The 21936-nt window shown below is 39.8% G+C and overlaps 2 long non-coding RNA genes across 2 annotated transcripts; one reads left to right on the top strand and one right to left on the bottom strand.

The window, feature by feature from the left end:
- Positions 1-4776: 4776 nt before the first annotated feature.
- On the top strand, positions 4777-8204 carry LOC137183555 (uncharacterized). Its single transcript, XR_010928491.1, has 3 exons — positions 4777-5497; positions 5970-6016; positions 7960-8204. It is a non-coding gene; the product is annotated as an uncharacterized lncRNA (long non-coding RNA).
- Positions 7522-19520, bottom strand: LOC137183557 (uncharacterized). The gene is made up of 2 exons (XR_010928492.1): positions 17145-19520; positions 7522-7680 (listed from the first exon to the last, which is right to left on the bottom strand). It is a non-coding gene; the product is annotated as an uncharacterized lncRNA (long non-coding RNA).
- Between the last annotated feature and the right edge of the window lie 2416 nt (positions 19521-21936).

Raw genomic sequence — 21936 nt, 5'->3', positions numbered from 1 at the left:
TGCTCCATGCTCCACTCCACATGACACTTTGATTCATATGTAGGTTAAAATGTCTAAATACTTTCTATTAAAGCACACATTTGTCTTGATGTTTAAAAAAACAAACAAACAAAAAAAGTTTACAAGTGTAAGTGTTGTTGAGTGTCAGTTTCCATCCCAGAGTGGTCTTCTTCTCCTGATTGCATTTGGCTCATTACGGGACACTGAAACTCTCCACTGATGCAGGAAATCCAATTGTTTCGGTATTAGCAGCTGCTTCAAGGGACACAAAGTCATTAAGAACTTTTTCCAAACCAGAAAAGGAATCTGTGAAGTCCCTGCAGATGTACTTTCAGTATAACGGTCATTTTGTGACACGGGGAAATGACAGTCAGTGCACCTTGAGAGATCTCATTTTGATAATATCACACAGAGTCCGTCATTGTAGTAAGATGAGATTGTCACCAAATATTTGATCAAAGGCGAGCCGTGAGGGAGACATCTTTTATTCATGCAGAGCATCTTTGATGTCAGAAATGATCTGCCTGCCAGCAGAATATCAGCACATTTACAGGAAATAATGTACTTTGTATCTGCTGTGTAAGGTTTTCAGTTTAAATAAAAAAATAAAAATCTTTAATCCTGTCTGCAAAACACAATTAAAAATAAATAAAGTTTTTACGCTAATGAGGAGAAATCCAGTGTCGATCCACTACTTCAGATTAGTTGAGAGTTTCTTTCCCCCTTTTTAACAGCTGGTTTCTCAGTTGTGATGTCAGGGTTATGTTATAAACTTGGCTCAGGGCTCGCAACACAAGATATTTAACTAAACATAACAATTCACATTTAAATATGGGAATGATAGGCATCAGTGGTGTAAAGTGGGTGTGTGGATGCATGAAATGTTGGCTGTAAAAGTAAAGGAACATAAGTTCAAAGCAAACTAATGTGAAGACAAAACAACACGAGTATAACTGGAGAGAACTAGAGGCAGATAAAACGAGAGAAATAGAGAGAAAGAAAGGAAGAGAGAAAAAGAGAGGCTGCATCTCTTCACAGCTTCTCTCAACACGTTCAAAATTACACCATAAAAACCTTGAATTCCTGTAAATGAAATGATATGAACATCTCTGTGGGTCCATCTTTAAAGATGTGCAGCCACATATTAACAAACACTTTAAAGGAAATGCGAAACATGACATCACAAACTCAGTGGATGTGAGCAGCTTCATACTGCTTTATTTTTTATTTTATTTTTCCTAAAAGTTTTCTGATGATGACGATTTCATGCAAAATGTCCCACAAGGAGCTATTGTCCTGTTGTCTCCCGTTTTTCCATAATTTCACCCCCTCTCCCGCTGTGATCCCGTTCTGTTGTTTCTCCCGGGAAACTCCCCTAATTTGCACGGTCCTCGACCTTTATTATGAATAATCATTTTACACACTGATCCATAAGTTTTGTATGTTTGTCTGACGTTACCCAAGTTGCCAGATCATCTATGAAACACAATCTACACACATACAATGTAATTTAATTTTCAACTTCTCATCTTTCACCACAATCCGATTCAAGGGGCGTGTGCACAGCTGAGGCGTGCACCACGTAGCGAGTTCAACATATTCAGGCTTTCTTAGTGTGAGCTGGTTCGACAAGTGAACCGAGACATTTAGTGCTTTTATTTTATTTTTTTTTTATAAACGGTCACCCAGTGCAGCAGTGTGGCTCATTGATGTGTTTTTAATCGTTTTTGGACAACGACAGAGGTCTACGGCACAGAGGGATAAGATATATCAGGCTTTGGATACACATTACTTGGATGAGATTTGTTGAGCTGTTAGACAGAGTGCATTTGATTAAACTGTTGAATAAACATAACAGTCTAACCCCGGGATTCCACCGGGCGCGTGTGCGCCGCGTTCCGGCTTCGATGTGGTTTTGCTCCGTCCTCTCCACGGCGCACTATTCCACCGTTAGCGTGTCAGAGGCGGAGCGTCTTCACTGTGGGGAAGCCTTCCGCCGTTTAAAGTCAGTTGCACCTACTACAGTAATTACAGCAGCCTAGTCAAAGCTGATAAAGTCCCTTAAAGCTACCGTAATTACTGCAGTAGCAGGGCAACTAAACTGCCCAATTTTGTTAACTTGCTCAGCTTTCGTTGATTTGGCAATTTTCCTTGATTTTTGTGCTTCTTCTATGGTTCAGTAGGCTACATAGTTAAATGGTTTCTTTATTCGTCTGTTTTAATTGCGTTTATTGTTGATATACGACCAGGAGTCTGCACAGGGTGTTTTATTTTGAAAATTGACCGGATGCTCAATGTTGTTTCTGTGTCTCACTTCCTCCCAGCTCGATCGGCTCTGTGCTGCTTGACGAGGCGCCTATCTTTAGCGCAGCAGAGCGGAGAGCCGCTTCTGGGACGCTTCTGAAAAGCGCCGCGGTGCGCCCGGTGGAATCGGATACATTGACTAGAGTGGCTCCGGCAGTCGCGTCGGAGCCGGAACGCGGTGCACACGCACCCGGTGGAATTTAGGGGTAATATAGTGCTGAGTGGGCCCCACTGCTCTAAAGAGAACAGCAGTACGTAACTGAAGCTGACATTACAACGGCCTTATTTGATGAGCTTTACTGAGATTGGGATCTGAGTCAAAAAAACCATTATTGGGACGTTCTTACTGGGGGCCATAAACATGTTCATCTATCAAAAAACTGAGATTTCACAGACGAGGACAGATTGAGCAACATCTCGCCACAACAAAACTTAAACATGCGGCGCTGCTTGTAGGGCTCTTGACCTTGCAGCTCGTGTCACAGCGTTTTCAATTTAAAAACGGAGCATCTGCCACTGCTCACTTGTCACTTTATATTTCAGAACAGATTCAGGGTCACTTTGATGTGACGCAACAGGTCGGGAGTAGTGTTCGAGGAAGAGGGGAAGCAGGGAGAGACGATTTTCTCTTATTCCTTCTTTTAGACTCATACGTTATGTGAAGCAGCGATCATTATTTGAATTGCTTTCATCAGAGGTCCATCAGCGGGCTGAGACCCCGCTGCACCAGCTGCATGTTGAATACGTAATTACAGAGAGAGGACACTTCTGCAACACACACACACACACATCTCAGACTTTCTGTTGAAACACACACACAGAAGAGAGAGTAAAGTTTCCTTTCTGAATCACCCAACAGAGACCTGCGTCATGTTTGTACTCTGGTTATAATTATTACTCTAATTATAAAGCTGCTGCTGTTATTTGTGCCATTTGTCCCACCTGTGTTATTATGAAACATCCAATTGATAGTCCCCAGTATGTCGATCAAGAAAAACACATAATTACACAACCTTAGCTTACTTTAACAGTATTTTGTAGATGATCATTTTGTGTATTTGACATTTTTCTACACAAGTTAAATACAAAATATGTTCTGCAGCTTGTAACTGGAAAATTCTTTATGTGACGTAAGTGTGAGCAATAAAGTCACGATTGCATGAAACAAGAAGAGAAAGCCGATCTTTGGTTTGGGTTCACTTCTGCTCAAAACAACGGTGCTGAGCAGATCAAGAAGCTCTAAAGACAGAAATTCTCTTCCTCTGTGAGCACCGATGCCCCCCGAAACTGTCTTTTTTTTTAAGGTCAGTTCTTTATCGGTACTCGAAGAAACGAGGCAGTGAGATTAGCAGAGCAGCAAATATGGTTTTAGTGTAATTTATGGTCGCGCTGCAGCCTCTGCTATCTGCGTCGGTGTTTGACTGACAGCTGAGCTCCACCACACACACACACACACACACACACACACACACACACACACACACACACACACACACAGCTGACAGGAGAGCAGAGAGGCTGCACTGAGGAGAGAGATAACGTCTTACTCAAGTTAATGACAACTACACTCTTTAGTGTAAGTGAGATTAAACCTTGCAGTAATAATCCACTGAGAGTACTTTATCTAAACACCTGTTCAACAAGCATTAACATGCAGAAAAGTGATATTTTCAACTGTTTGGTCTGCAGTCTCCAATCCACCACCAGTATGTTTTACACAACTACTGCGCTGGTTAAGATGTTATGAACAAACTAAAAGGAAAGCTGACTGTATGTAGCCTAAAAAGTTAGCCTAATTAGCCACATAGCTTGAAATGTGGATAATTCTTGTAGACCTAACGGCTGAGACGGCAGCCTCTCCTCCCTCCCTCTAAACACCTTAAAATACATTTTGCACTGTCTCTTACAGACATAAATGTTGTCTTTGTACATTCACTGGCACATCTGTTTGCTCAAAGGAAGTCAGCCTCCACCACACCCTCATAATGCACTTACAATGGAAGTGATGGAGGACAAAATCCACAGTCCTCCCTCTGTGCAAAAATGTATTGAAAAGTTTATCTGAAGCTAATATGAAGCTTCAGCGTCCAAATGAGTCAAATCGAGTAGATATCTTTCAACGTTACAGTCTTTTTAGTGCCAAAGTTCCTCTTTTTGTTACTATACTTCCACCTGCAGCTCAACAGGGAAACACTGTCCGAGGAAACACAAAGAGGGAATTTGATGCTAAAAAGACTGTAAATGTGTCAGATATCCACTTGATATGACTAACTCAGACTGCTGAAGCCTCATATAAGCTTCACATCTACTTTTAAATGACTGTGTGGACACACTGCAGTGTTTCCCCTAGGTTGACTGCGTTGTCATATGTGGGGGACATATAAAAAAACTCAAGACAGAGACTCATCAGCCAGACATCTCTCCGTTCTCTGTTAAACAGCGGCTGAGATTGACACTAAAATGAGAACGCACTGCCTTATTCCTTAACGGAGCTACGCTACTCCTTGTACCTTTCATGTAGATGTCCTTTGAGGAACGAAGAGAGGGAGGATGACTAAAGAAAATCCACAATAACGTAGGGTGTTGCACAGTGTGCGAGTGAAAATCATTAGTAGCTCCTTGATATTAATGATTATCTGAAATTTTAGCAGCAGCGTTCGTAATGTAACAGCGGTGGTGCTAAATTACGAGCTTCCATCACTTACATTGAAAGCACATTTGAAGGATCTTTTAATATCCAGTATGAACAGGAGGAATGATTACAGCGAGGAAAACCTCTTTCACTGTTCATATGGACACCTGACTGTTGTTTTAAGACAGTCTTGAAAAACTGTGAACCCGTCCTTTTAACACTGTTTTAACACCAACTATGCGACAGATTTTGGGTTCCCATGAACAGCAGAGAGTTTGCTGTGCAGTTTTGTTAATATGCACAACCTCTCTTCATTAGAATCAGTAAGACCTGACACGACGGCATCACCCTCCTCAGAATTCATCAGACCACTTGGTCACATTATCGATTTCTCGTTCCTCTTCCTCATCAAGGACTCGACACGGCCGCTCTCCGCTATCGTCCTCAACCTCGACTCAAATGCCACGGTTATTATCCTGCGGACATTCTGTGTTCTGGGAGACGTTGCTTAACCAATCCGGGCCCAGACCGGATAATGTGAGTGAGGCAGAGAGCGGCACGGTGAGTCGATACTGATCCAGTCTGAAAACAGAAGCGCTCTGTGTTGGAAGTTGGGAAGCATTTGTAAAAGTTGGGTCAGCTGTGTCCTTTTTTTCTGGTGAGAGAAGTTTTCATCTGCTGCTGACTGATGCAGCGCTCTGTTCTGCCAGGAACAAGAAAACTCAGCCGCTGCAGGCTTTTTAACTGAGATCAGATAAGCTCATCTGCACATAGCGAATTTTAAAATTTGACCAATTTCACATCATCAAATGGTCCGGCTATCACTGAGCTTTAATCTGCTCATGTCCAAATGAATTCAGGTCCAGACACTTTCTTACTGATTTATAAGACTTATGGAGTTTTAAAGAACTTGGGTGCTATAATAGACAATACGTTTGAGATAACCTTTGGGGTCTGTTGTCTCGATCTAACAATGTCAATTTACAGTACAGTTATTTATTTACTGATTGCTATTTTCTGTTTTTATCTACAGTATTTCCTCCAGCTGCAGCAGAGGTGCATTACACAGGACAGAGGCAGGTATGCGCTTCATTTCCTGCGGTTTTGATTAGGTTACATCTAAAATATGACCTACATTGTTATGAGAGAACACTATCCATAATGACAGGACAGGATATTCCATTAATGGAAAACACTGAGTGCACCGACGCCTGCACTCAGGTTTACATTTACAGTGGATTGAAGTCTGCTCACTTCATTGCTGAGTCCTCTCATCTTGTCTTTAATGGAGCAGCTGGGAGCTGCTAGAATAGTGGTCTTCACTGTGTTTTTTTTTCATGGAAGCCACACTGGCAGGACACAGTCAATAGGAGAGCCTCTTCTATTGCAAAACACCAAAAGTCATCTCACAGCATACAATATGTAACGCAATACAGTACAATCTGAATTAAAAACAGGTTTACCTTAATACTGGGATGAGCAGAGACATGCAACTTTCTTCGTGTTTGTTGTTCCAATCCTTGTGAATTATGTGTATTGGCTGCATTATCATAATTAGGAACGGATATCGTTAGGATTTTATCGATACTCCTTATCAGTCCATTTCTCTATCAATATTCTTATCTGCTCTTTTTCAATAAGTTAATTAATTGCACACTCCCAGTCAATGTCCTCTATATTTTTTAAGCTGTAGCAGCTCTTTTCTCTTTGAATACATTTTTTACTTATTTTTTATTGTAAAATGTTTATATTATTTATGATCACCTGACTTTTTCAGTAGTTCTATTTTCTCTTCTTCTTCTCTATTTTTGATTGTTCTGCAGCAGGGCAAATTCCTTGTGTGAGCGAAACCTATTTTGCAATAAACCTGTTTCTGATTCTGATCACATCTCAGAGAGCTGTGGTGGAGTAGTGAGAGAGTAGATCCTTGATGACTGCAATGCAGAAACTATTTTCTGTCTGATTGGACTAAATATTATTGATCATGATCGATAATACGTTACTGAAGCAGCGTCATTAAGAACAGAGTCATTTATTATTTGTATTTGAGCATTTGACTGTATGTTACAGCACTTTATTTATATTTATTAAACAAACAACAGGAATAAATCTGCATTGATTTGATTATCAATCACTTTCTGATCATCTTCACTGTCTGCACTCGTCAGTGTGAAACTAAATTCTCCTAATTATGATTTGTCTGATGTATCTTTACCAACAGCAGCATTTAGTTTCCATTTCACACAATTTCCTGTTATTTCATCCTTATTTATGTATCTAAACATTGTAAATATGAGATTGTTTTTCATTATTCCTTCAGATTTAAAACATTCACACAAATAAAATTAATAGAAACCACTGAATAAACTGTGAGGATTCAATCATGTGATCACTTGAGACGTTTACACTTGGCTTTAAGTAGGAGGAAGACACTAGATAAATGTGAAGTTGATCCTTGAGAGCATTTCTAAGTGTCCGTCTTAGAAGTTTGATAAACGCTGAACCTTCAGCTCTAACTGAGATGTACAACGTGGAGCAACATGTACACAATATAAATCTTACTATAGAAACCGAGTGACACTGTGTATTTATAGATAGTTTTATGCATCTGGTCCCACATAACATGCAGAAAATATACAGATCCAGATGATGTGATCCAGTTTTCAAGTGTGAAGTTGAAGATGATGACGATGACCACCTGGCGTCCTCTTAAGCTTCATCATTACACTGGAGGAAACTGTTTGCTGGATTCTGAGAAAAGACAGAAAACCAGACTGAGAGGAAATAATGAAAGTCTGGTTAGACACAAATCATGTTACTGGTGACCTTATCTACAGACCTCAGGTCACCTGTCATCATCTATGCCTTTATAAATACTGACTTCACAAGACTGAGCACACTATACTGTAGACCTGCACTTTATCAGCATTATGGATGTGCTGACACTTTGAACTGTAGTAGGGTGTTTTAGCCCACCAATCACTTTCTCATACTGTCATTATGTTTTTAAATTTGCCTTCCAGGTTCACCAAACATGTCTCGTTATCAGCCCTGCAAAGCTGTTTCCCCCGAGGGACGAGAAAGTCCAGCACATTGTTCAGTTCTGTGTCGACTCTGCAGGGAAATATATGTTCAAGTGTGTCCCCATTCTGTTGTATGGATGAGTCACATCATACAGAATGAATTATGCAAACTGTAAATATCGATTTCTACACATCAAGATCTACAGAAGTGATGCACACATGTTTTAATTAAAGTGAAAATTGAATCGTGTCAGGTTTCATTTAAAGACTCGCTCGATGGTTAAAAATATTTTCTAATTTAAAATTGAAGCCCAAATGTGTCTTGACAATTAAGATAAGAGAAAGCGTGAAAACGTTCATGCTTGTGTCACATTTTGAATACAGGCGAATTTAAATTAAGCTGTTAACTGGCAAATTCCATTACTGCAGTATAACAGAAATAGCTGTCAGTACTCTGCTGTATAATCTCTGATATTCAGTATGATACTGATACTGTAGGTAAATCAACCTTTCTCAACTTCTTTTCATGAGTGAAGTTGGAGTGCATAAGAAAGGAGGTGGAGTTGCCATATTGTTTAATGATTCCCTCCAATGCAAACAGATGTCTTGTGGAAATTTTGATTCTTTTGAATTTGTAGCTCTTCAGTTGAATTCCTCCTCTCGAGCTATACTTTTAAATATCTACAGGCCACCTAAATACTGTGAAACCTTTTTTGATGATTTTACTGAACTGCTGTCTATTATCTGTATTAACTTTGACTGTGTAGTTATTGTTGGTGATGTTAACACCAACATTTTGTTCTTGATTACTATGAACTGACTCAACATGTGACGGAGCCCACTCACAACAAGGGGCACACTCTGGACTTAATCTCATCTCTAAGGGTCTGAACATTTCTAAGGTTGTGGTGGCTGACGTTGCTCTCTCTGATCATTCCTGTGTTTTCTTTGAGAGTGCTATCTCTGTGCACACAAATGTTCAAACAGAGGTAATCACAAAACGGTATATCACTGAAAACACCAGTGAAATATTTACTCAGGCTTTCTCTTCCACACCTGCCCTCTCTTGGGTCTCAGTTACTCAGCTTGTAGATAATTTCAGTTCTAAAATTACAAATGTTATTGATGCCATTGCACCCACTAAGGTGAAGGTCTCTATGGTAAGAAAAGATCTCCATGGAGAAATGCCATGAAGGTCAGAATAGAAAAAAGAGTGTCGAAAGGCTGAACGCAGGTGGTGAAAAACAAATCTCCAGGTCCATTATGACATCTATAAAGAGAGACTCTGCATTTATAATTTGAAATGCAAGGCGGTTCTTCTTCTCTGACAACACCTTATTTGCTACAGTCGACAGGCTAACAAACCCTCCTGTGTCAGTAGCCCCTGAACTTCTATCCATCTTCTCTCAGGTTTCTTCCCACAGGCCCTGAAAATCAGTCATCAAGCCACTCTTAAAAAAGAACAATCTAGACACTTCACTAATGAGCAACTATAGGCCCATATCAAGCCTCCCGTTTTTAAGTAAAATCATTGAGAAAGCTGAACAACTTCTTAGGTCTAAACAACCATTTTGATGTCTTCCAGTCAGGATTTCGACCACACCACAGCACTGAGACGGCTCTTGTTGAGGTCTTCAATGACATACACTTAAACACAGATAGTGGCCGAATTTCAGTATTAGTCTTACTGGATCTCAGTGCCGCATTTGACAGTTGACCACAACATATTACTAGACAGACTGGAAAACTGGGTGGGACTTTCTGGCACAGTACTAGACTGGTTTGAATCTTATTTAAAGGACAGGGACTACTTTGTGTCTATAGGTAATTACGCATCTGAGCAGACAAAAATGACAGGCAGAGTTCCCCAAGGCTCCATTCTGGGGCCTCTTCTGTTCAACATCTACATGCTCCCACTAGCTCAGATCATGGACTGTGGTAAAATATGTTACCACAGTTATGCAGACGACACACAAATTTACATAACCGTATCACAAGGGGACTATGGTCCAATACAAGCACTGAGTAAGTGCATTGAACAAATCAATGATTGGATGTGCCAGAATTTTCTCTAATTAAACAAAGATAAAACTGAAGTAATTGCTTTTGGAGCCAAGGAAGAACAAAAAAAAAAAAAAGTCAATGCTCAGCTTCAATTGATAATTAAAAACCACAAACCAAGCCAGAAATCTTGGTGTAGTCATGGACTCAGACCTGAATTTCAACAGCCATTTTAATTAAGACAATTACAAAGTCGGCCTACCATCACCTAAAGAATATTTCAAGAATTAAAGGACTAAAGGAAAACTTGTCCATGCATTTATCTTCAGTAGACTTGACTACTGTAACGCTGTCTTCACAGGTCTCCCTAAGATATTGATCAGACAGCTGCAGCTGATTCAGACGCTGCTGCTCAAGTCCTCACTAAGACCAAGAAAGTGGATCATATAACACCAGTTCTCAGATCTTTACACTAGCTTCCTGTCTGTTAAAGAATTGATTTTAAAATACTGCTGTTGGTTTATAAAGCACTGAATGGTTTAGGGCCAAAATACATTTCTGATCTGCTGCTATGTTATGAACCATCCAGACCTCCTAGGTGGTCTGGGACAGGTCTGCTTTCTGTCCCCAGAGTCAACACTAAACCTGGAGAAGCAGCGTTCAGTTTTTATGCTCCATTAAGTTTCTCCCACAATGTTTGAAAATGACAAATTGGTTCTTTATAAAGCTGCAACAACTAGTTGATCAACAGATAAATATCTAGTATTTTGATGGTTTATTGTTTAAACATTCCACAACTCCAGCATGTCATTTGTGAGGATTTGCTTCTTTTGTAATTGTAAATTCAACTTTAAATCAAAGTTCTTTTAATATTATTGGCATGTCATCTGACATTTGTGGCCACAAAATGATTTTTAAAAAAGCAATATGCTGTCATGTGATATGCCTTTCTTATAAAAACTATATTAAAAACGTGCAGTATAGAGTTATAATACAAAAGGAGTCACCATGGGTAAAAATCCCATTGATTTTTCTCATGTGACTCACAGTCCTCTCTCTTCCACAGCTTGGATTGACATGAAACTCTCCTGGTTGCATCATCAGGACAAAAGATGAACAACTGTGTTTGAAAAATCTGGCTCTTTGATAAAAAGTGAGGGACTGTGGGCATAAAAAGAAGTTAGAGATTAACTATGACTCCCAAGAGACCTTTTGGCAAAAAACATCCAATCCTACCCCTGACTAGCTTCTTCTCCATAATAGCAGCTGAGGCTCATGGGTATTGTAGTATTTGGAGCCATTTGCCGTCATTTCTCAGAAATTAAGTTGAAATTATTGAACATGGTGGTCATCCAGGATAGTCCTGAGTTTCTATGTTCAGTAACATTGAGGAGATTGTTTAATTCTAAAGAGTTGCAAATTGGGAAGGGCCGCTGGTACCGCAAGTGTTTTTCCCCATTCCTGACTCCCATTTCAATTTTTCTATAAACGATATCCTCAATATCACTTAACATCAAAAAACTGGACTCTCCTGGATAATGTAACAATCTTAAAGGTCTATATTATGACCACTGGTTTCTATTATTTCAACTTTGTTACCCATCGGCTGCCGATGCTATTGAGAAGAAACCAGTCGGAGATGCAAATCTGAGCAGTAATGAATTCAAAACGCTTCATCATTGAAGTTGTAAACAAGATGCAACACTGAATTCATCCAAATTGAACCAAAATTGAAAAGTGAACTGATTTACGTTGCAGATCATAAGATCAGTTTTCTCAACAATGTAATTTTAAGCTTCCGCCGTTGTTAGCGGTGCAGGTTACAGAATTTTAAACTCTGTGTTTGGATGTTTCTTGCTAAAATGCACCTTTGTGGTTGTAACTTTGACTTTTTTTTATCAAAGAACCAGATATTTTCTAACAGTTGTTCTTCTTTTGTACTGATGATTTGATCGGGAGAGTTTCATGCCGGTCCGAGCCATCGAAGAGGTCAAACTGTGAGTCATGTAAGAATGAATGGGATTTTTACTCCCACTTTAGTAAGGGGTTTCCAAAATAGTTCCTCCCACTTCCCAACTCTATGGAAGTAATTTTAGCTGTCCGCCAAAATGACAGACAAAACGTGATTTCTAAGAAAGAAAGTTGAAATCATTGAAACTTGTGGTCAGAACATAAACCTATAGGATTGTTACATTATCGAGGAGAGTCCCATGTTCCTGTGTTAAATGATATTGAGGATATCGTTTAAAGAAAAATTTAAAATGAGAGTACAGAATTGGGGAAAAAACACCTCTGGAACAAGCAGCTACTCACACTATTGTTTTGACCATCTGAAGTCTACTGAAGGATTTCTCTGGCAGCTGCCATCATCAACTACTCACACAGGCAGTTAGAGTGACAGATTAAAAGAGTCTTTTCACTTCTCAGGCTGGCTTTGCTTTCTATTCTTCAATGAAAACCAATTTGTTCGAAAGTTGGTAATACTTTGAAACACACATCAGCTCATGTAGTGTCCACTTAAATGGCTGACCTCCATCGAAATTATTTTCTTTGATACCTGACACATCAGAAACATCCATCTGTCTGTTTCAGCAGAGAAAGTGACTCAGCAGAAGGTAAAGTGCAGCTGAGACCTGGGCTTTGTCTTACAGGCAACGTTTCTACATAAGTTCACCCAAAGTTTTGAAACTCTGATCATGTTAAACATCCAGCATCATAATGAGACAGAAAATCATATGTCCACCCCCATCAAGTGTGGGTTAAGTGGTATTTTTCAGACATGGTACATATTTGCCTACCACCTCCTGACATGTGAATATCCATCAAGACTTGCAAGTGTGATTACTGGTATTACTGCAATTTTTAGTGGAGAAGTCCTCTAAATAGAGAGGGAATTTGGGATTTCAGACTCTTTCAGGCTGGTTTTGTCCCCAGGAGAGTTCAAGATGTAAGACACATTACCAGCAAGACTAATGCTGGACAAGCAGTGAGAAGTTCAGAGAGCGAAATAAAGGCTCTGAATTTAACTCCATTTGCTGCTGTCACTCTGCTCCTGAGGAGGAGGAGGAGGTGATAACACAGTTATATTATAAGCAAGATTGGATCTGACTCATGTCCTCGTCATCGCTTTGATTCCTCCATTAATAGACGCTGGCTTCCTCTGACATCTCTCGGCCTGAAATGAAAACCTCATCTGACTGCCAGAACCTGTGAAAAGCAGCACATCACTCAGCTTTTATACCTGCACTCACACATTGACACACATAACTGTTGTTAGAACTGTTAGGTACATACAATAAGCTGCTCCACAGCTCAATGCGGTGCTGTTAATCATCTCACAGTAAGGCTGCCTTTTCTGATTACTCGCTAATTACACAGATATGGGATAAATACAGCACTGGTGGCAGCTCATCTGTTTCTATCTGAGCAGCACCGTTGTTTCTAATTGCTGAAAATTATCTCGAGTAATGATAATGCAGGATGTCAACGCCATGCTTACTACTAAGACAGAACATAACGGCTGACCAGGGTGTCTCTGTATGGCTTTGCTTCTCCAGCAGGTCAGGTTACAGGCTGTAACTGTCACACATTTAGTGATGTGTCACGGACAAACGGTTTCAATTACTTTTTCTCTCTTATGGAGGTCCAACCAGCCTCAGAGGAAGCTCACCTCACTCTCAGAGATTAGAACATTTATCCAGCTTCCAATTTCCTGATCTTTGACTTAAGTGTAAATACTGGGGTCATGCTGAACTTGAGTCAGAGTTTCCATCAACTCTCACACCTTGTTGTGCAGTGAAAGTACATCAGCTGCTGCTGCAGTCGTCGCACTGACGGCTTGATTCCACCAAGCGCGACTGCATCGTGTTCTGGCTTGTGACAATGTTTATGACTCCACTCTGCTCCGTGAAAAATACTCACCTAGCCTTATTTTTGACAGAAGCCGCCTCAAGCTGCACAGAGCAGATCGAGCTGGACAGGATGTCAGACACAGGAACAGCATGGGTCAATTTTCAATATAAAACACCCTGTGCAGACTCCCGATCATATATCAACAATGAACACAATTAAAACAGACAAATAAAGAAACCATTTAACTACACAGCCTACTTACCTCTGGTAGAAACACAAAAAACAAGGCAAAATGACAAAATCAACAAAATCTGAGCCAACAAATTTGAATCAACAAAAATGGAGCTGGCAAAATGGTCCGCTTCTGAAATGCTCTCGGTGGGGTTTGAAGCCGTGCAGAGGACGGAACAAAAACAATGCAGCCGTGATGAAGAATCCCCATTTAGTGTCACACTGGATCTTTTCAGCCACCACACTGCCGTGCACTCAAAAACAGTTTGAAACTTTACAAATGGACAATTACAATCACAGTACTTATGCACACAAGTCAGGACAGTTTTTAGAGCGAGTTGCTCTTCCTTTCCCTTGTACATTGCATTTTGGGAAAAAACTGTTTAAAGTTTTGTCATTTTGTCATATTTCTATGTTATGCAGAACCAGGAAGTTTGCACGTTTTCAGTATGTATCACTAAATTTATCAAACTTTTCCTTCAAGGTATTTAGCTGAGGAAGAAATGATGCGTTTTTCCAACATTTAAATTATTTGACGTTACATACTTGTCTTTTAATTGTATAGTATTTAAAAATCCACCAACACTTGGAGTAGCAGATATAAGAAATGAATTGAGACAATCACATCAATATGCAAAACAATTATTTACTCTAAAACACACAATAAGTAGTCTAGCTATGAACCAAACTATGTTTGATTGACAGCAGCTGGCAGGCTGATTGCTGGTGTAACATCAATGTAAACAAACTGCTGCAGCTACAAGTCATGGGTGGACAGTGTGTTGTTAGAAGTGGGATGGAAGATTAAGAACCAAACCAGCATCTTAAGGGTCTGTAGTGACATTTGCAAGTATGTTTACATGCTGTTTTAATGAGCTGCAGCTGAGCAGCTAATTAGCTATCTGCTAACTGACGTTAGCGGAGCACTTTTCCCCCTTAATGTTTGTTTGGTGGCTCGTTCAACAAGCTAAGCTGCAGGACAAGATGTGTTCATGTTTGTAAGTTAGACAAGAAGGAGACTTTAGCAGGAAAGCTAATGTTCAGAGTCAGTGGTTCTTGTGTTGTGTAGCAGGATGCAATCAGGCTCAGTGTGACCGTCTGCTCTGCTAATGATAGAACGACACATCAACGCTTTATGCAACGTTTAATTTGCTGTATTAAAGTAATTTCTCCAGCTATGTAGACAGACAACTAACTTTCTATTATATTTATGCTGTAGCAAACAGAAACCACAACCTTATTTATTTCAATTTGACTTTAAAACAAGCTTAATACTGTCACACAGTATTGGGTGAGTTTTTAACATTGTTCACTTTCCATCTCGATCGCAGGAAGTTAATTTGGTAACAGATAACAGCTGAGTAGAGAGGAGAAGGTGAAGGCTCTTGTCTGTGTCAGACTCAGAGTGCCAAGCTGAGGCTGGAGGCAGTTTGTGCCAGTTGTGCACTGAACGCAAGTATCTGAAGTATCAGTTTTTACCAGCACTAATGCGAAGGCGTTACTAACTCAAACAGCAGCCAACAATAAATGGAGAAATACATATATATAAATGGAAAAACACTCCAAACCTCCTCTGTGGCCCCTCATTTCTCCAGCAAGCAATCCAACAGTTTCATCAGTTAAATCAGATTTTAAAGGCAGCCTCTGAACACTGTCCAAGTTGGCAGCAACATTCAAAAATCTTTGATGAGTTTGATCGTTTTCTGAGGGCTCAGAATACCAACTCTAACTCTTCCTCAAGCCCTGATGCTTTGTGTTCACAGTATCCTTATTCTCAGCCTTTGTTTCTCATCGTCACGTTGTTATGTGAGCATCATCAGAGGATCTGGATGGTTCTACATCACACACACATCATTTTTCCTATTTTTATAAAATAATCTGCGATTTTCAGCCGATTTTCTAGCAAGGTCTTATATCATGTTGCATACACATTCAAGAGATCCTGAAGGTATAAATACAGCCAGACACCATCAAATACATTGAAACTGAAGTCTTTTGTTGTCAGCAGAACATCTAATAAAAGATAAATCTCATAACATGCAACATTTAGATTAGGTTAGATTGCTTTCATGGGTTTTGTGAACACTAATTATGTTCTATTCATGTTGTATGTTTTGTATTCATTGCTGTAATGTTTTTATGATGCTTTCTTGGGCAGTTTTCTCCTGAATAAGACTCTGAGACTTTGGCTGAGTTGAGCATTTTTAGTGACTGTTTATTAAATAGGACATATTCTACTTTTTGTGACTTTCTGTCATTTATACACTGTTATGATGAATGTTAAACATGATCAAAGTTCTAAAACTTGAGGTTTAATGTATGTAATAATGCTCCCTGTAAGACAAAACCCAGGTTTCAGCTGCCCTGAGCACGTTTTTTTTTTTGTTTTTTTTTGTAATTTTCATATCGAGATGACCTCATCTTGTTGTGCATGTCCATAAACGTCCGACCATTCTGTAATCTTTGTTGCGGACGTTGTTGGTGTTGTCCACTCTCATATTTCGGTTTTGATTCGGGCTCAAACATGACGGATTGGAGAAATTGCCATTTGGGAAAAAAAAAGAAGAAAAAGAAGGGAAATCCTATAACTATTGTTTGTTTATGTAGCTTCCTGAAGCTGACCAATCAGAACAGAGTGGGCTCATCGGGAGGCGGGGCCTTAAAGAAACAGGAGCTAAAACAGTCTTTTTCAGACAGAAGCTGAACTGAGGGGCTGCATAAAGGACCAGTATAAAATAAATAAGGAGAAAGTCATGCAAAGATATTCCATCAGAGGCCCAGAATATAAATGTGGACCTGGAAATGTGCAGAATATGTTCCCTTCGAAGAGTTTAGATAAGTCGAGAACTCCAGGACTGACAAGCTGACCATCAACCTCTTTGAGATCTGTGAGTGTGAGATCTGAGTCTTTTGCCAAAACATCGAGGCCCTTCAGCTGCAAAATGAGCAGCTGAAACAGTTTGTCACAAATAGCTCCTGGGAATAAAAGATCTGAAGAAAAAAGCTCCAGAAAACTACCTCTATATACGCCCATAACTGGAGGAGGAAAGAAACCGTAAGCATCCTGCTGAAAGGCTGAAAATGACTGCCACTGAGCTCACCATGGGGAAACTGGAAGCTGGATGGCCTCAATTAGCAGCTCCCGAGAGAGAAGGGCTCGTTGTCCAGGAGCAGACTGAAAACCCCAGAAGCTGTTGAAATTACAAAGGCACTCTTCCCAGAAATCAGAGGAGAAAAGGCGTCATCAGCCAAAAGAAACTACTCGGGCTGCATCAAATGCTGCAGAGGAAAAAAAAGGATGTGAGGAAACAGGTGGAGGACTGGGTGCATGAGATCCAGGAAGCCCTATAGAAAGAACTGGAGGAGCTGCAAGCAGCATTGAATAGAAAGATGAAACTCATAATAGAGAAGGAGAGACAGGAAGGTTTCTGACATCAAATTGTGGAGCTGGACCAACAGCTGTACAGAGAGATAACTCAAGACTTCCTTGTTTTTGTTGTTTTAAAAATAAAACCTCACATTGTAAAGCATATAAAGTGTTGCCACAGCAAGAAAAGACACCATGAAAGACGTGAGTGATTTTTCAGTCACATACAGCCAGGAGGTTTGCACCTTTTCAGTATGTACAACAAAACCTTTGAGTTTTTCAATTTGTGCCGTCTTTGAACACCTTTTAAGGTAACTAGAGTGCAGCAATTTCTACTTTTTAATCATTAATACAGTGTTTTGTTGTATAGTATTTAGCTGAGAATGAAATCATGGAGTGTTTTCCAACATTTAAAGTGTTTTGATGTTATGTAATTGTCCATTAATTTTTATAAATAAAAACCCCACCAACACGTGGAGTAGCAGAAGAAATTAACTTGAAACAATCAAATCAATATGCAAAACAACTGTTTACTCTAAAACACACAGTAAGTAGTCTAACTATGAACAGAACTGTGTTTGAATGACAACAGAACAGCAAGAAAAGACGCCATAAACAAAGAGGAATAAATATGACACAGCGAGTGAGGCGATGCTGTTAAACGATCATTTCCAGTCCTTCCTGTGTGAGGTTGATTGACAGGAAACAGAACCTAATGTGACACAGTTCTCCTGTTTTCTGTGATTTCCTTTAAATGCTCTGAGTAAACAGACAACATAATGACTGCTCCTAAAAATATAATTATTCCGCATACTGCCTTAATTTTTGAAGCACTCTTCATCTGTAAATATGTCATGAATTTCTGATTAAACATCTCCCGGTGCCTTCCAGGACTCCAAACTCTAACTCAACCGCCTGACAAGAGGCTTATATAATCAAACACTTACGAGACAGCGTGTCTGTCAAATGTGTTACTGATGATTTCAACTAAAACAAGCTGATAACATCTGTTGAACACGCAGCCAGTCTGTAAGCTACTAAAAGCCTCACAGCATGAGCAGCAGCAGCAGCAGCAGAATGAAGCCTCTGGGAATATTGTGCCTTTTTCAAAAGGTACAAATCCTTTTACTTCACTTCTCAGAGGGAGAGGCGGTATGTTTGGAGGACTGGCGAGTAGATAGACAGCTTTGATTAATATCACAGTAGATTCTGCTGCGTTCAGCTGTTGCTCAAATTGGAAAAGTGTTCTCTCCACACTAGCGGCCAAAATACAGCAGGCACGGACACGGCATGACACGTCTGCACGTCCATTATAACCGACTGAAGCTGCTACACCGACCATGAACACGGAACACGCGACTCATCTCTATTTTTGCACAGTTGGTCTATTTTTTTTTTCTCTCTGTGTGCAGATACGCAGCCCTGCAACAGGTAAAACCTACATTGAACTGTGTGAAAACATTGTACTAGAGGCAGTGAGAATTTTTTTACATTGCATATTAAAATAAATCAATGAAATCAATGTGTGTTCATGCTGCTGTTGTTCCGTACCAGTTAATATAGCCTACGCTTCCAAACACTGCATAACCAACTGCATTATCACTTAGCAAAGCTAAATATTCAGGCAGTGATGGAGACGGAGTTTGTGTGGCAGGTAGAAAACCCTGCTTCTCCCCGCCAATGTGACGCCATGCCCGGTGGATTTCAGCTATAAGCTTAATTGAGCCTCACCTGTGAGTTTAGACATTTGAAGGTTTTTACTTGTTGGAGCGTAGAAACCTCTCACTAACTTTCCTTTAGGGTTCAGTAACAGCAGTATTTACGTCAGCACTGGTTCTCTGAGTTCGAAAATCTAAATCATCAATCACTCACGTCTTAAAGTTGCTCAACCAGAACATAAAAGTTTTTAACCTCATTCTTGTTGGCTTCTTGTTCGGTGAACCACTGCACATGTGGATTAGTGTCTCTTTAACTGAACCTGACAGTTCAGACACTGAGACAATCTCACACACACACTCAAGAAGTTTTTCTAGTCTGTGAAGAAAGTTTTTTTGGTAGCACATTGCTGCCAGAATGACTAAAAAAAAAAAAAGTTTCTTTTCAGAATTAGAAGCTCAAGATCTGTTACATTTTTTTCCGAGAATTTTTCATGTTTGTATTACATATTTTCCTTTTATTGCTTAATATCAAATTAATTTTTTTTATGTACCACTTTTCCTTGATATATCTAAAACATTTCTCGTTATTTCATAAAATCCCCATGACACACTAATTAAACAAACTTGTCTTTAATCTTGTAACAGTGAAACATACATGAAGTTATGAGGATTCTGACTTTTTGCCTGCAACATTCAGCTTTAGTCTCAGTCTGCTAGACATCATGTAGCCATCAGGGTTCTCTTATTAAAATGAGCTGAAAAACTCAAAGTAAAAGGCCGGATTCACAATTTTTCAAGTCTGTATGTCTTAAACCAGCAGTCAGGTGTCCATATGAACAGTGAAAGAGGTTTTCCTCGCTGTAATCATTCCTTCTGTTCATACTGGATATTAAAAGATCCTTCAAATGTGCTTTCAATGTAAGTGATGGAGGCTAAAATCCACAGTGTGTCCACACAGTCATTTAAAAATTGATGTGAAGCTTATATGAGGCTTCAGCAGTCTGAGTTAGTCATATCAAGTGGATATCTGACACATTTACAGTCTTTTTAGAATCAAATTCTCCTCTTTGTGTTTCCTCGGACAGTGTTTCCCTGTTGAGCTGCAGGTGGAAGTATAGTAACAAAAAGAGGAACTTTGACACTAAAAAGACTGTAACGTTGAAAGATATCTACTTGATTTGACTCATTTGGACGCTGAAGCTTCATTTTAGCTTCAGATAAACTTTTAAATACATTTTTGCACAGAAGGAGGACTGTGGATTTTGTCCTCCATCACTTCCATTGTAAGTGCATTATGATGGGATCTTCTAGCGGTCAGTATGAACAGGAGGAATGATTACAGCAAGAAAAACAGGTTTCAGCGTTCATTTGGGCTTCTGACTGTTGTTTTAAGACACACTTGAAAAACTGTGGACTCGTCCTTTAATTCGCTTGCAAAAATCTTCCAGTCAGTTTTAGCTGGAAAATCAATGGTCGCCACTTTTGTCTGCATCTGTTTAAAATCAGTGACCCATTGTTTCAAAAATGAACATGGATTTCCAATTGTACATCAGCCAACTGTTTCAGCACTATAACTAAGTTTTGGAGTTCGGACTTGGCACAGTATTTACTCAGATCAGCTCCAGTCAGCAGCTTTGGGCCAAAAGTGTCTCTTGGAGTCAAACCGGCCCTCTTTGGCTAATGCTGTCTCTTCATTCATTATAAATCTGACAACCTGGGAAGCTGGATGACAGCCACTGTTGCGACAAGACGTTTTTGCTACCTGGGATAGCTTATGACAGGATGCTGTTATGAATTGTGTCGAAGTCTTCGGAGTAAATGTCTCTCACATGATGCTGTTGTCTTCTCACAGAAATGCAACTGATCCAACATTTATCCAGATTACAATTTCATAAAAATTAACTAAATATAAATATACCCGCTATCTTTAGCCACATCTGTGCCAAGAATACTTCTGCTGAGACAGAAGATGATGATGATGAATATAATGAAGTCATTATTCTGTCTTTACTCCGTCTTGGACGCATGCTGTAGAGAACATTAGTGACTAGCTGTAGGCAAATATTTTGTCTTATTTTTCACCTTCACGTCTGTTTTACTTCTCCTCGTCTTCCACACTAATGTAATCATCATCGGTCTCCAGCTCACCTGCCAAACTCCATCACCTCATCTCCATCTTCCTGGAGTCCTAGCACTTAAAGTGGCCGTTTGCCAGCTAGATGTCCTGAATGAAAAAGCTGAGAGAGCTGAACAGAATCCAGATCGGGGTTGTGCATTCAGGACACCAAGACAAGGACACTGAAATTGTTGTAATTCTCCCCCTGACAGTTTATCCCTGCAACCACCATACCACCCAAGGTGTTTTTCATCTCATCTTGCCCCCTGAGAAGGCAACAAAACATCCACTTTGCCTTTAATTTAAATGAGTCTGGCAAGATTGATGGCCTTGTAGGGTGAGTTCATAACACAATGAAGGCATGAAGGTCACCCTCACCGAACGCAGCGTTACAGTATGCTCGAGAGATATGCTGCGATACGTTTACCCCTATTTGTTCAGATGCTGCAAATTAGTGAAGTTTCCCCTTTAGAGAACGATTCAGATTGAAGTGAGTGTAAACTTTGAACAAACTAACCAGATGCATTTTCAAATAAAGTGCTTGTTTATTCCTGTTTGACATGTCGGACTCTGATTCAGTTATCAGGAAAATGTCATTGTCAAATGAAGACAATTTGTTTATCTGCATCTGATATTTGCATGATGTAAACAACCACAAATCGAACAGCTCAAACCTGGTTCAACAGTGGAGCAGAAAGCTGTGTTTGGTCTTTCAAACAGAGGAGAAACTCATCCATATTCGCTCTGTTTCT

The sequence above is a fragment of the Thunnus thynnus genome, chromosome 5 (assembly GCF_963924715.1).
Source record: "Thunnus thynnus chromosome 5, fThuThy2.1, whole genome shotgun sequence".
In the NCBI taxonomy this organism is placed as follows: domain Eukaryota; kingdom Metazoa; phylum Chordata; class Actinopteri; order Scombriformes; family Scombridae; genus Thunnus; species Thunnus thynnus.
Note: the sequence above shows the minus strand (reverse complement) of the source record. Positions and strands in the feature narration are given on the sequence as shown.